The sequence below is a fragment of the Molossus molossus genome, unplaced genomic scaffold (genome assembly GCF_014108415.1).
Source record: "Molossus molossus isolate mMolMol1 unplaced genomic scaffold, mMolMol1.p scaffold_m16_p_19, whole genome shotgun sequence".
NCBI lineage: Eukaryota > Metazoa > Chordata > Mammalia > Chiroptera > Molossidae > Molossus > Molossus molossus.
The window spans coordinates 22,070,485-22,082,912 of NW_023425354.1; the positions used below are offsets into that span (position 1 = coordinate 22,070,485).

General features: G+C 46.2%; 1 protein-coding gene across 1 annotated transcript in view; it reads right to left on the reverse strand.

The window, feature by feature from the left end:
- The window catches only part of HLF (HLF transcription factor, PAR bZIP family member), a 71,048-nt gene extending 59,289 nt beyond the window's left edge, over positions 1–11,759 (reverse strand). The window contains exon 1 of the mRNA XM_036269801.1: positions 11,710–11,759. The gene's annotated coding sequence lies outside the window, so the exon portion shown is untranslated. The remainder of the gene's footprint in view (positions 1–11,709) is intronic.
- Between the last annotated feature and the right edge of the window lie 669 nt (positions 11,760–12,428).

Genomic DNA, 12,428 nt, shown 5'->3' on the forward strand with positions numbered 1-12,428 from the left:
TTTGTCCCCTCCCCTAGGAGATATCTGACAAGGTCTGGAGATATTTCTGCTTGGCACAACTCAGGGGGGCTGCTCTGTGGGTAGAGGCCAGGATGCTACTAAAATTCTACATTGTCTAGGACAGCACCCCACAAAGAAATGATCTGGCTCAAAATGTCAATAGCCAAAGTTGAGAAAGCCTGGTCTATCTGAATATTGAACCACCACTACCCTACCCTGCCTGCCTCTTCTAAGGTCTCCTCCCTACACATTTGCAAAGTGTTGGGTTATTACAACCTCATTCTTTATATTTAGATTCCTACCGGTTTTTTGTCAGAGGGTAGCTACCTTGTTTCCAAGTGCTGGGTTCAGGTTTCACTAACTACATATCAATGCTAACAGCTGGTTTGGCTCAGCAGTTGGAGCATCGGCCTGTGGACCAGAGAGTCCCGGGTTCGGTTTCCGCTAGGGGCACGTACCAAAAAATAAAATAAAATAAAATAAAATAAAATAAAATAAAATAAAATAAAATAAAATAAATGCAAAGCAATGGACAAATTGAACTCAACCTCTTTAGAATTTGTGTTCTGTCCAAACTAAAGCTGGGGTCAATGCAAATGCTTTCCATGTATGAGGATTATAGCCTATGTCTATCAAGAACTGTCTTTTCATGAGCAAAAATGGATTTTCAACGAGATGATCAAATTCTTTCATCTCTCCCCTTAGTTATTTTAGCCAGAGACACTGGTCTACCTGAGGCCGTGGAGAGGTTCTTTGGGGACGGAGCTGGCGAAGCGGCCCGTGTTCTGTGCTCCTTCAGGTGACGGTTTGCTGGGTTGTGACCATAGAGGAAACGGGAGAGGCTCAGGGAAACGAAGCTTCTTACCACCGGTCCTGGAAACAGGACGTGGCTTGTCGCCCGGGGCCACAGGGGGAAGCACAGCGGCGGTCTGGAGCAGAAGGGGCACGAGCCTCGGGAGGGCCAAGGCCAAGGCCTTCCTCAGCGTCTCGGAGGGAGGCGGGACGGGCAGTTTAGGACGGGCTGCTCCGAATAACTTGGGTGGGTGGCCTCTAGTTGCCTGGCACCTGGCCCTGGGGTGATGACGGCAGAAGAACATTGCCTCTGGGGGTGCAGGGCCAGATGGAAGAGACATGACCCTGGACTGGCTCGTTCTCTTATCACAGGCACGGTCTCTGCTGAGTCCTTTCCTCGCTCCAAGAATTGCCTAGCCCCGAGAGGGACAGTCCTCCTCTCCCCACGCCAGCCAGGAAGGTTTTAAAAATATCAAACCATCATCATATGCAGAAAATAAAAAAATATAAACGATGCGGCCTGGCTAGTACAATTTTCCAACTCAACCCAGTAAGCTTGGCTATCACAGTCGCACAGGAGGTCCCAGTATCTGAGAATCTAATTCTCTTTGCAATATCATCTTAATATAATCCCTCGTTCCTGCTACCCTCACACAAACCAGCTCTTCCTCTGTTCACATTCCCTCCCTCCCACGGGGCTCCAGTCACCCAGCCGTCCCGTGGAAAGCTGCATATTTGACCCTGCTTTCTCCCTCATCCCCGCAGGTGGCTTTCTGAGAATAAAATGCAATATTTAACTTCAGAGACAGCCTGTTTCAGAAACACCGTCTCCCTCTGTCCTGTCCCCGCTGCTGTGAAGACTGTCCCCGCTCTCCCTCAGAGGGTTCCAGCAGCCTCCTTGCCGAGCGCTGTCTTCGCACTTCCCTTGTCATTCCCGTCTCCGAGTAATCGTCCACCCAAATTATCTTTCAAAAGCACGGATTCAGTTTTATCTACTTCATGCTGATCAGCCTTGCGTGTCTCCACGCTGCAAGTAGAGTGAAACCCACCTTCCTCCGCAGGAGGTGACCAGTCCCAGCTGACCACCAGTCTCCTTCCCAGCTCCTGCCCAAAGCCCCACCCTCCACCTGCACCGACCCCCACCAGCAGGAGGCAGCATGCACATCGCGGCTCCGCCCTCTGTTCGCTGGGAGACTTTGGGCAAGTCATTTAGCTTCTTGGTGCTTCAGTTTCCTCAACTATGAGACGAGAATAGGAAGTATATGGACTTCACAGGTGAGGATCAAATGCATTAATCCACATAAGAACTCACACTAGAGCCTGGCACGAAGTGTGAGCTCAATAAACGAGAGTTTCCATGCTTTCGCATTTCATGCTTCCTTCCTGTCCCCGTCTGATAAACGCCCATCTCAACCCCTGGGCTCGGCTCAGCTGCCACTGTTGGGGAAGCCTTCCCGACGCCCTCAGCAAAACTCAGTCCTCCTTCGCCTCCTGAAACTCACGCACGTATCCACGCCCCCCACTGCGGCTCGAGGGGTGGTCCTTTCCTCTGATGCCCCTCACCACCCCTAACCCTTTGCTCACTACACAGACCACCTTCGATAACGCTTTGAAGGTGTGACAGTAGATTTCACGGGGGCAACACCACCATCCGGTCATCTGCCCGGCATGTCAAGGTGCCGCCCACTGGGCCGGAGCGTCATGCTCCCCAGGTCTCACCTGTCCTCTGCTCTTACCTGCTCACCTTGGGAGCAGTGCACACTATCACTTACAGGGTTCGGGAGCTTGGTGCTTCCTCCTCTGCTTGTCAGCTTTCATCCACATCCGAATGTTCACCGTGTTTGTTATCAGGGCTTCCCAGATTCTCCATTACCTCTCTAGCTTGGGTTTCTGTTTACCTGCCGCGGCTAAACCTCCAATCGTGCGGCTCGCCTTCCTCATTGGTTTCTGCACACACTGAGTCGAAAGGTTTCCCATTCAGTGAGACCTGTCTCCATGTCTCCAGTTGCTACACAGTCAATGCGTCAGTAATTATAAGTCTCCGATAACCTGTAATCTGGGTATCTCATATCATTGCCTAATAAGCCTGGATTCTTTGCTAAGAAAATAGCAAACAGCCTATAAGATTTCCTTTTTTTTTTTTTAATGAAAAAAACAACAACACAAAACTCTTGAGCCCAGCCAGTGGACTGAGTGTCAAACCCATGGACGCAAAGCTCCTGGTTCGATTCCTGGTCAGGGCACATGCCCGGGTTTGGGGCTCAACCCCCAGGAGGGGGCTTGCAGGAGGCAGCCGATCGATGTTCTCTCATCGATGTCTCTCTCTCTCTCTCCCTTCCTCTCTCTCTAAAAAATCAACAAAAACATTTTTTAAAAAAAATCTTGAAATAGTGAGCCATTTCAGTCCTGAAAGACAGTAACCACACTCGGTGTTCTTTATCAGTAGTTGTCAAACTTTGGCCAAGTGTAGAGGAGTTGTTAAGAGGCAGATTTCCTGGGCCTGCTGCTAAACATTTTCCTCAGAGGGCTGGGGTAGGGTCGACGTTTCTGCCTTCTTGACAGAGGATCAGTTTCCTAAGGCTGCTAACGAACGACCACAAATGTGTCTGAAAACAGAAACTTTCCTCTCTGTTCTGGGGGCCGGAAGCCTGAAAGCAAGGTGTCAGCAGGGCCACACCGCCCCCAAGGTTCTGGAGGACACTCCTTCCGCCCCTCCCAGCTCCTGGTGGCCCCGGCAGCCTTGGCTTGTGGCTGCATCACTCCCGTCTCTGCCGCCGTCCTGGCCTTGGCCTCTGTGCCTGCGGGTCTCAAATATCCCTCTTCTTCCTCTTCTAAGGACACCTGTCATTAGACTTAGAATCCTTCTTCAACACAGGATGATTTCATCCAGAGACCCTTCATTTCACCTGCAAAGATCCTGTTTCCAAATGAGGTCACACTCTCTTAGTAATGAGGGTTAGGACATGGACCTATCTTTTTGAGGGAACAAAACTGAACCCTCTACAGAGGTTATTATGATGTATGGGGTTCTGGGGCTTTCTGTAAAAAACCCTGCCCCAGATTCTAGATCAGCTTTAGAACTTACCTTGACACTAGCTTTTGGGATATTTAAGGCAGTTCTATCCTAGACACTAGTAAGTTAAAATTATAAGAAAGAAAAAGGAGGATGAGCTCCGCCCCAGCAGAGCACATCTTTCTCCTCCCGTGGCTGGGGGTGGGGTGGGGTGGAGGACAGGCTGAGGGCTGGCTTCATTCCTCCCCTCTATACTGGGCACCCCATCGCCCCCGCCACCTCCTGAACGCCTAATCGGTTCCTTTCCAGCCCTTCAAATAAGACTTGGACTGTCAAAGCTCAGTTCTAGGCTCAGACATCGCCTCTTCATCAAATGCAGAGCCTCCTGCTGGAAACATGCGTATTAAATGCATGAATGAACGAACACACAAAAGAATGGACGTCTCTCCTCTTCCTTCAACTCATTCAGAATTCTGTTGAATATTGTCCCTTGAAAAAGAAAATCAGCCCCTCCTCCCTGTAATCCTCTCTAGGTTTTCTCCTTCCTATATCTTATCAGCATAATTTTACCATAGAGATAAGACTCCTCCTCTTTCTCTTCCTGTGTGTTAGTCACCTTCCCCATCCTGTTTCAAACCAAAGAAGCCTTTGAAACCAAGGATCTGCAAGAAAACCTGCGTTTTCTACAAAAGTAGAGGCGTCTTAATTTCATGGCTGAAATCTGCTTTGTCTCCGAGCCTCGTGTCCTTTACCATATGTTAATTTCCTGCACACCTAATCCTCCAACTATCGGTTACAAATCCCTTAGACACTTTTACCTTTCATACTCCACAGTCCCTTCTCCTCCACAGAAGTTCAGGTCCTACAACCCCTCCAGATGCTATGACCCCTTCTGATGTCAGGATTGGGGTGAATCACACTGGGCCCCATCCCAAAGCTCCGCCTTCCCCTTCTAACTCCATTCTCAGCTATTACCCTGAGAGCAAAATCTGGCCAACAGGACCTCTGTGCTGGTGCCCACCTCGCCCATCCTCGTGCCCCTGCTGTTCATTCTCCCTCGGTGAGTCCTTGCCACACAACGAATGGATGAAACCCATGAACTCAATGTGGGCGAAAGAGTCCAGACTGTCCGCAAACTTTCCTCGGGTTCAGAGCCAGCTTAGTAGCAGTTACTCTGGGGAACAGGGGCCGATAAATATGCAAAAATCGTCTCTCAAAAAAAAAAAAAAAGTCATGATTTGTAGCACTGGCTGATTTCCCTGGTGTAAATACTCTGATCTTGGCCAATTTCAAACTGCTGGCGTGATGTCACTTACTGCGAAGCTGGGAGAGGCTGTGCGGGAGCAGGAAGAACATTATGTGGCATTTCCACCAGACACGTCTAAGAGATGTAGCCTCAAGGACACAAGTTATAGTAAACGGAGTCGGATATTAGGAAGTGGTGAATTCTGAATATTTATTCCCTTTTGCTTTGTGCCCAGTGATCTCTCCAGCACACACTCACATTTGAAATCCCCGACAGTAAACATCACCAGAGAATACAGGATTAAAACAACTTCCACGTCCAACTACACTTGGTTTCCACCGTCCTTGATCCTTCCTCCTCTCGTGCATGTTTATGCAGCTTTGCAACAGTTAGTGAGCTACGTTCCAGGCACTTTTTCCTTTTTTGACACTTCCATTGAGGTCTGATTGACATACAGTGAACATAGCCACTGTCCCCTAGACCTCCTCACACCCTTTGTGACCCCTCCCTCTGCTGCTATACTCTTGCTTGCATCATTTTCTGTAAGTTCTTAGGTTTGATGGGGCGGGGGGGTAATCCTCACCCAAGGACATTTTTTTCATTAATTTTTTTTTTTTAATCCTCACTCAAGGATATTTTTCCATTTATTTTCAGGCAGAGTGGGAAGGAGAGAGAGAGAGAGACATCGATGTGAGAGAGACACATTGACCAAGATTCCTTGGTCCGAGGGCCGACGCTCTAACTGCTGAGCCAAACCACCCAGGGCTTTTTCATTGATATTTTAGAGAGAGTGGGAGAGAGGGAGGGAGAAAGAGAGAGAGAAACATTGATTGGTTGCCTCCTGCACTTGCCCTGACTGGGGCCAGGGATAGAATCCATGACACAGGTACTTGCCCTTGACTGTGAATCGAACCCATGACTCTTCAGTAGGCCAGCTGATGCTCTAACCACTGAGCAACACCAGCCAGGGCTTACTTTTGCTTTTCATACAACTTAATTCAAAGTTTATATAGACTTATTTTAATAATGTTTATGTTTAACAACCAGCTCATAAATTCCAGCCCTGGCTGGGTAGCTCAGTTGGTTAGAGGGTCATTCCTGTAAGCCAAGGTTGCAGGTTCAACCGCCAGTCAGGGCACCATTGAATGCATAAATAAGTGGAACAATAAATCTCTCTCTCTCTCTCTCTCTCTCTCCCCTCTCCCTTCCTCTCTGTCTAAAATCAACAAATAAAATTTTTTAAAATAAAACAGAGTAATTCCATTAGTAGAGGAAAAAGAAATAAATGGTCTCTGGTAGAAAAATAACCCTCTCCGTCACAGGAAACCATTGTAGGGATTTGTGCAAAGGAGAGACACATTCGGACTAATGTTTCAGAAGTTATTATGGATACTAGAGGACAACAGACTCCAGAGGGCATGCGTAAGATTGGAAACAGAGAGACATGTTGAAAAATAAAGGTAGCCTGGCCTGGAGTGGTAGCAACTGAGGTGGTGAAAGTCGTCTGATTCAAGATGTATTTGGAAATCTACCTTCAAACATTCTGAGGGCTTTCTGAGGGCTTGGATGTGAAGTGTGACAAAGGACAAGGATCTTTGGATGAATGACTTCCTTGAATCATTGAGGACTTAGCTCAAACGCTGAAGTCGTCTTTGACCCACTGCGGGTGGCAGCCACGTGGTCACATCATCCCGGTCTTTCTTCCTGAAATGTATCTCCATCGAAATGGTCTTGTTTAGTTTTCTGTTTGCTCCATTACTTTCTGCCTCCTCCCACTAAAAGGTGTGCTCCACAGAGCAGGAGCTTCGTGCATCTGGTTCCTGGCGCTGCTGCTGGCATCTGGAACAATGCCTGGAACATGGTCCTAGTAAGAGTGGCAGCCGACATTTGTTTAATATTTGTTGAATGAATGAAGGAGTTCAGATAGACAGTGGTGTTTCTAAAGATAATAACAGAATATAAAAGGAAAAATGAAGTGATAGAATAATAAAGTGAAATGACAGAAGTCAGAATCTACACATTGAAGGGTTTATAATGTTCTTTTAAATGATTAAATGTTGGCTGATGCTGCCACATAAGCTTTGTGAAGTTCTTACTCTGATGTGCCCTAGCAGAAGAGTCAGGTTTTCAAAAGGAAGAAACAACCAGGGACTATGTCATCCACATACCCCTTCTGGAATGAAAAGATATCATCAGGGCCATTGAGCATAATTAGAATAAAGTATTAATGAAAGGAGTAGTGTTGAGGCATACAAAGATTATTGGTGAGCATTGAAATACATTAAACATAAAATTAAAACAATGTTTTATGGTTACAAAACAATACAATTCTTGAAAATATGCTATAAAATGTAAAATAATAATAGAATATTGATTTGGCAGCTTTTTAAAAAATATGTTTGTATTGATTATTTTAGAGAGAGAGGAAGGGAGAGAGATAGAAACATCAATGTGAGAGAGAAACGCTGATCAGCTGCCTCCTGCACGCCCCCTACTGGGAATCAAGCCTGCAACCTGGGCATGTGCCCTGCCTGGGAATCGAACCGAGACCTCTCAGTCCATGGGACAATGCTCAATCCACTGAGCCACACCAACCAGGCTGATTTGGCAGCTTTAACAGATATGAAAGTCACAGTGGTTTATTTCTCCCTCTCACAGTGGTCGGTTGCCAACAATCCAAGGCTAACCTGGGCTCCTCTCTCATTACTCCCCATTCCCCACAGGGTGGCCCTCATTGGCCTCTGGGATAGAGCTCACCACATGTCCACTGGGTCCATATTCTAGTGGCCAAAGAGGTTAAAAGAGGGAGAGGAGCAGAGATTGCACTCATATTTCCTACTCTCATCCAATTAGTTGACCACTTAGTAGCAAGGGAAGCTGGGAAATGTAGTCTCTAGCTGAGTGGTACATGTCCACCTAACACTTCCTTTATTGGAGACCTGGAGACAAGAGGTGTGTGGGGAAGGGAGAAACCTTCATTTGTTGTCATACTACTTCCAGGGTTCATGTGAGGGTGAAATTAAATGTCAGGACAATGCTTGTTACTTACACTCGCAACACAGTAAGTATCCAGTAATTATTAGATATTCTTTTCTAATGAAAAAAAATATCTTTTAAAAAAAATAAAAATGATATATATTTGTTATAAAATATTCAAATAGTATAAAAGAATGCAAAAAAGTGAAGGCCAATCTGAACCCCACCTTAGAGTCAACCACTGCTAATACTATGTCCATATCTGATAACTTTTTAAAAATATGTTTGTAATGATTTTAGAGAGGTGGGGGAGAGAGAGAAACATCAACATCAATGAGAGAGAAACCTTGATCAGCTGCTCCCTGTATGCCCCCTACTGGGGATCGAGCCTAAAACCTGGGCATGTGCCCTGACTGGGAATTGAACAGGTGACCTCTTGGAGCACGGGACAATGCCCAGCGAACTGAGCCACACTGTTTATAGTGTTTATAAAGTGTTTCTTTGACTCCCAGTATACAGTTACTCTTAAAAATGTTTCAACACACAAAAAAGAATATGTATTCCCTATTTATAGGTTGGGTAAATTGTTGGTGTTTATAGGTTATTTCAATCATGTTATGTTTTACACTTTTATGTTATGGTATTTGGTGCAAAGAGATTTATGGTACTTATATTTCATGGCAGTTTTACTTCCACTTGATTTTGAATGTCTGATATTAACATCACAATCCTTCCTTCCTTCCTTCCTTCCTTCCTTCCTTCCTTCCTTCCTTCCTTCCTTCCTCCCTCCCTCCCTCTCTCCCTCCCTCCCTCCCTCCTCTCTTCCTTCATTCTTTTCTTCAGGACACTCAGGTTGATGCAAGAATTTGACCTAAGCAAGTTCAGGACTTTTAACGAGTTAATGTTTTTTAAAGGGTTCGATTTTCTCCTTCCCTTCTCTCATAATAACTAAGGTACAGTTTACAGCCACCTGCTGTGTACTCCTTAATCTTAGGTCCCGTAAGAACACGAGATCTTATCAACACAACATATCCCATTTGAACCCACTTCCCCCATATTGAAAACCATTGTGCCAAATTGTAGCAGCAACTCAACTCGAGAGGGTTCTAGTTTTTACTAGATTGCAAGTGAAGCTACCAGCTCACAGCTACTGTGACGTTCAGAGGGAGCTTTAAGGGCTACTTTGTTTCCCTTGGGAAGGGCACTGACACCTTGGTCTTTGTCCACATTCTGTGTTTTCTCTGTAGAAGGAGCAGCCTCTCCTGAGTTGCCCTGTTTACCAACAGGCAAACTCGAGCCTCCCAAAGTTAGTTTAATTCCCTTTAAATTCTCAAGAAGAGGAAACCACGAAGAAGAAACACTTTCTTGCTTCTTTGCACCTATTCTTTTTTTTTTTTTTTTTTTTCTCCTTAAGAAAACAGTGATGATGGGGCCAGGAACCACTTGAGGGTACTTATTATGTGCCAAGCACTTTCCATACATCCTCTTACTCTGATCCTCATAGCAACCCGGCCCAGTGAGTGTGGCTTTGGCCCTAGTGCGGATAAAGGGTAGTGAGGCTCCGAAGGTGAGGGGACAAGTCCAGTTACGCAGGTAGACCAGTTGCCGCAAGAGGGGGCTGGGGGTCAGGTCAATTCCATTCAATTCCAGAATGCCTGCTTATTCCCCAGCTCCAAGAGCTGGACCGCTGGAGGAAACAGGAAATTCTTTGTTCTTCTGTGTTTTGAGCAATGTTTTTCTCTCCTTGAATGTTCCTCACCGGAGTCCAGTGAGAACACATTGCATAGGCAGCGGCGGGGAGGCGAGTCTGGAGGAGTGGAGAGGAGTGAGGGCTAGAACCCGCCCCGCTTCCCGTTCAGCAAACGCATGCAATGTCCTTACATCAGCCCTCCGGAGGGTCGATGCTATCACGCCCTCGCCTTTTAGTGCTTGTAACACTACACTGTGCCTCTCTCTGATTTCACAAAGAACATGGATACCATTGATAGCAACTGCCACACGCGGTTTTGTAGTCGTTTGGGGACAGGTTAGCTCCGTAGAAAAACATTATACCTGGTTTCAGAAATGATAACTGCATTGAGAATGGCAAAGGAGGTAACATTTTATGAATTACTTCAATTTCTTTTTTTCTTACAACCAATATGTAACATTGGAAAAGGGCTGCCCTTCTTGGGTGCAGATCTACTCCCATCAGTGTGGGCTGCACTTGGAACCCAAGGTGTCGTATACCAGTGGACCTCGGGATGGCCTGATGGGAAGGGGGAGCTGGTTTGGAGCAAACACACTGCTCAGAACTGGTGAAGGGTGGAACCTGTAGAACTTTCCACAAAGTCAGGTCCTTCCACAGACTGCCTGAGTCAGGATTCTGAGGGGTGCAGTCACAGGTGTATGTCTTTTACACAGCTCACAGGTGACTTTGATACGCACCCCTGGTTCAGAGCCTCAGGCTGGAGCAAGCCTTCCCCAGGAGGGTACACTGAGCAGCAATGACAAAATAGTGTCCTCCAAGTCCTCCAAGGGACCACCAATTCGTCCCTAACCCTTCCTCACTCTAGGGAAAAAAATAATGAAAGAATTGTGTAATGAGCCCTGGCCGGTTTGGCTCAGCAGTGGAGCATCAGCCCGCGGACCAATGAGTCGCAGGTTCAATTCCAGCCAAGGGCACGTACCTCGGTTGGGGTCCTGAGGGAGGCAACCAGTTGATGTGTCCCTCTCACATCGATGTTCCTCTCTCTCCCTCTCTGCCTCCCACTCTATCTGAAGATAAATAGAAAAAAATATCCTCAGGTGAGGATAAAAAATAAAAAGAATTGTATAATGAAATAAACACAGGCCAATGTCCAACGAGGAGTGATGGGATCAGCCCACTCTGAGGAACGCGCCTCCGTCGCCTGCTGTGAACACCTGACGCAGATGGTGCCACAGACACTCACAGGCTGGGGAGAGCCTCTGAGAAGAAGGGCAGTTTTTACTAAAAAAGCCCAACCAAGAAAACCAAACTACCGTCTCGTCATCCAAGTATACAATGAATCAATGGAAACATGAGAAATTATGGAGTCTGACGGCTTTGTTTTCCATTTGGAGAACCTGAGCCCACAGTGGGAAGGTGACTTCTGTCACTCGGCTTTTCCTCACGGCACAAACCAGGCGAGTCAGCGGCCAGCCTAGGAATGCAAACCACGCTCTCTCTTCCTCCTCGGAACCTCGCCTTCGTGAAATTAGGAAAAACCCAGAACCAGCTGTTCAGCCCCATCCAGCACCGAGGTTCCACTCTTCAATAAAGAACTAACTAATAGTCCAGCCGAGGCGTTTAAGGGCAAAACAGCAAAACACATTCTGCTTTCATCGTCCATATCAATTACCTAAATTAGCATTTTCCTAAGTAGCCTTCTTTTTAATTGAAATTTTGGGGTGACATTGGTTTATAAAATTATACAGGTTTCGGGTGAACAGTTCTATAATACATTGTATTGTACTGTGTGTTCACCACCCCAAGTCAAGTCTCCTTCCATCACCGTTTGTCCCCCTTCACCCTCTTCTCCCACCCCCATCCCCCTTTCTCTCTGGTAATCACCATACTGTTGACTTCTTTTTCACCAGCCTGAATGTCCTTTTGAATGTCACAGTATTCTTTTCTCCTTGCAGGTACAGATGCCAGCAGAAACCAAGTTGGGATACTTACAAGTTTCTGGCAGTCTGTTCTCAAATACGTGACCAGCCTTCTTCCTGCCGGTATTGATGTCCTCTTGGGTCCGACTCCGGGCCTCTTTGAACTGTTGTGATCTGGCATTTGTGGAGAGGTGTGGCAACGTCTGGGCTTGTTCTGGCTTGTGTGGGGTTGCTTTCTCTGTTGCCGTGGATTCACAAAAAGACAGGAGCAATCAGGGACAGACATTCAGTACCACTTTAGATGGTCTCATTCTTATTCCCCACACCCACATGTACACACCAGGTGGTTCCCTGTAAGGATTAATTGCATTGATCTGATAGTTGGCATTTTTCAAACTTGAATTCAACTAGAATTTTATCACGAGTCTCTCTCTCTGTCTCACACACACACACACACACACACACACACACACAAAACCCAGAAATGCTGTGTTATGATTTATGGCATTTCTAGTAAATCAAGTGTTAATCTTATCAAGTGCTTCATTGATTTGAAATAAATAATGGACGACTTACTGCCTGAATGCTCAATATTTTAATGCCACCTTGGTACAAACTAGTACAATTCCTTTAGAGAATAATTTACAATGTTTTAGCAAAAGCTACACAATATTTGTATCTTCTATAGAGTAATCTCACTCCTGGAATTTATTTAAAAGTGGAGGGGGAAACGCATTATGCACAGTTGTGTTCACTAAAGACTGGCTTAGAACATAAATGGAAACAATATGC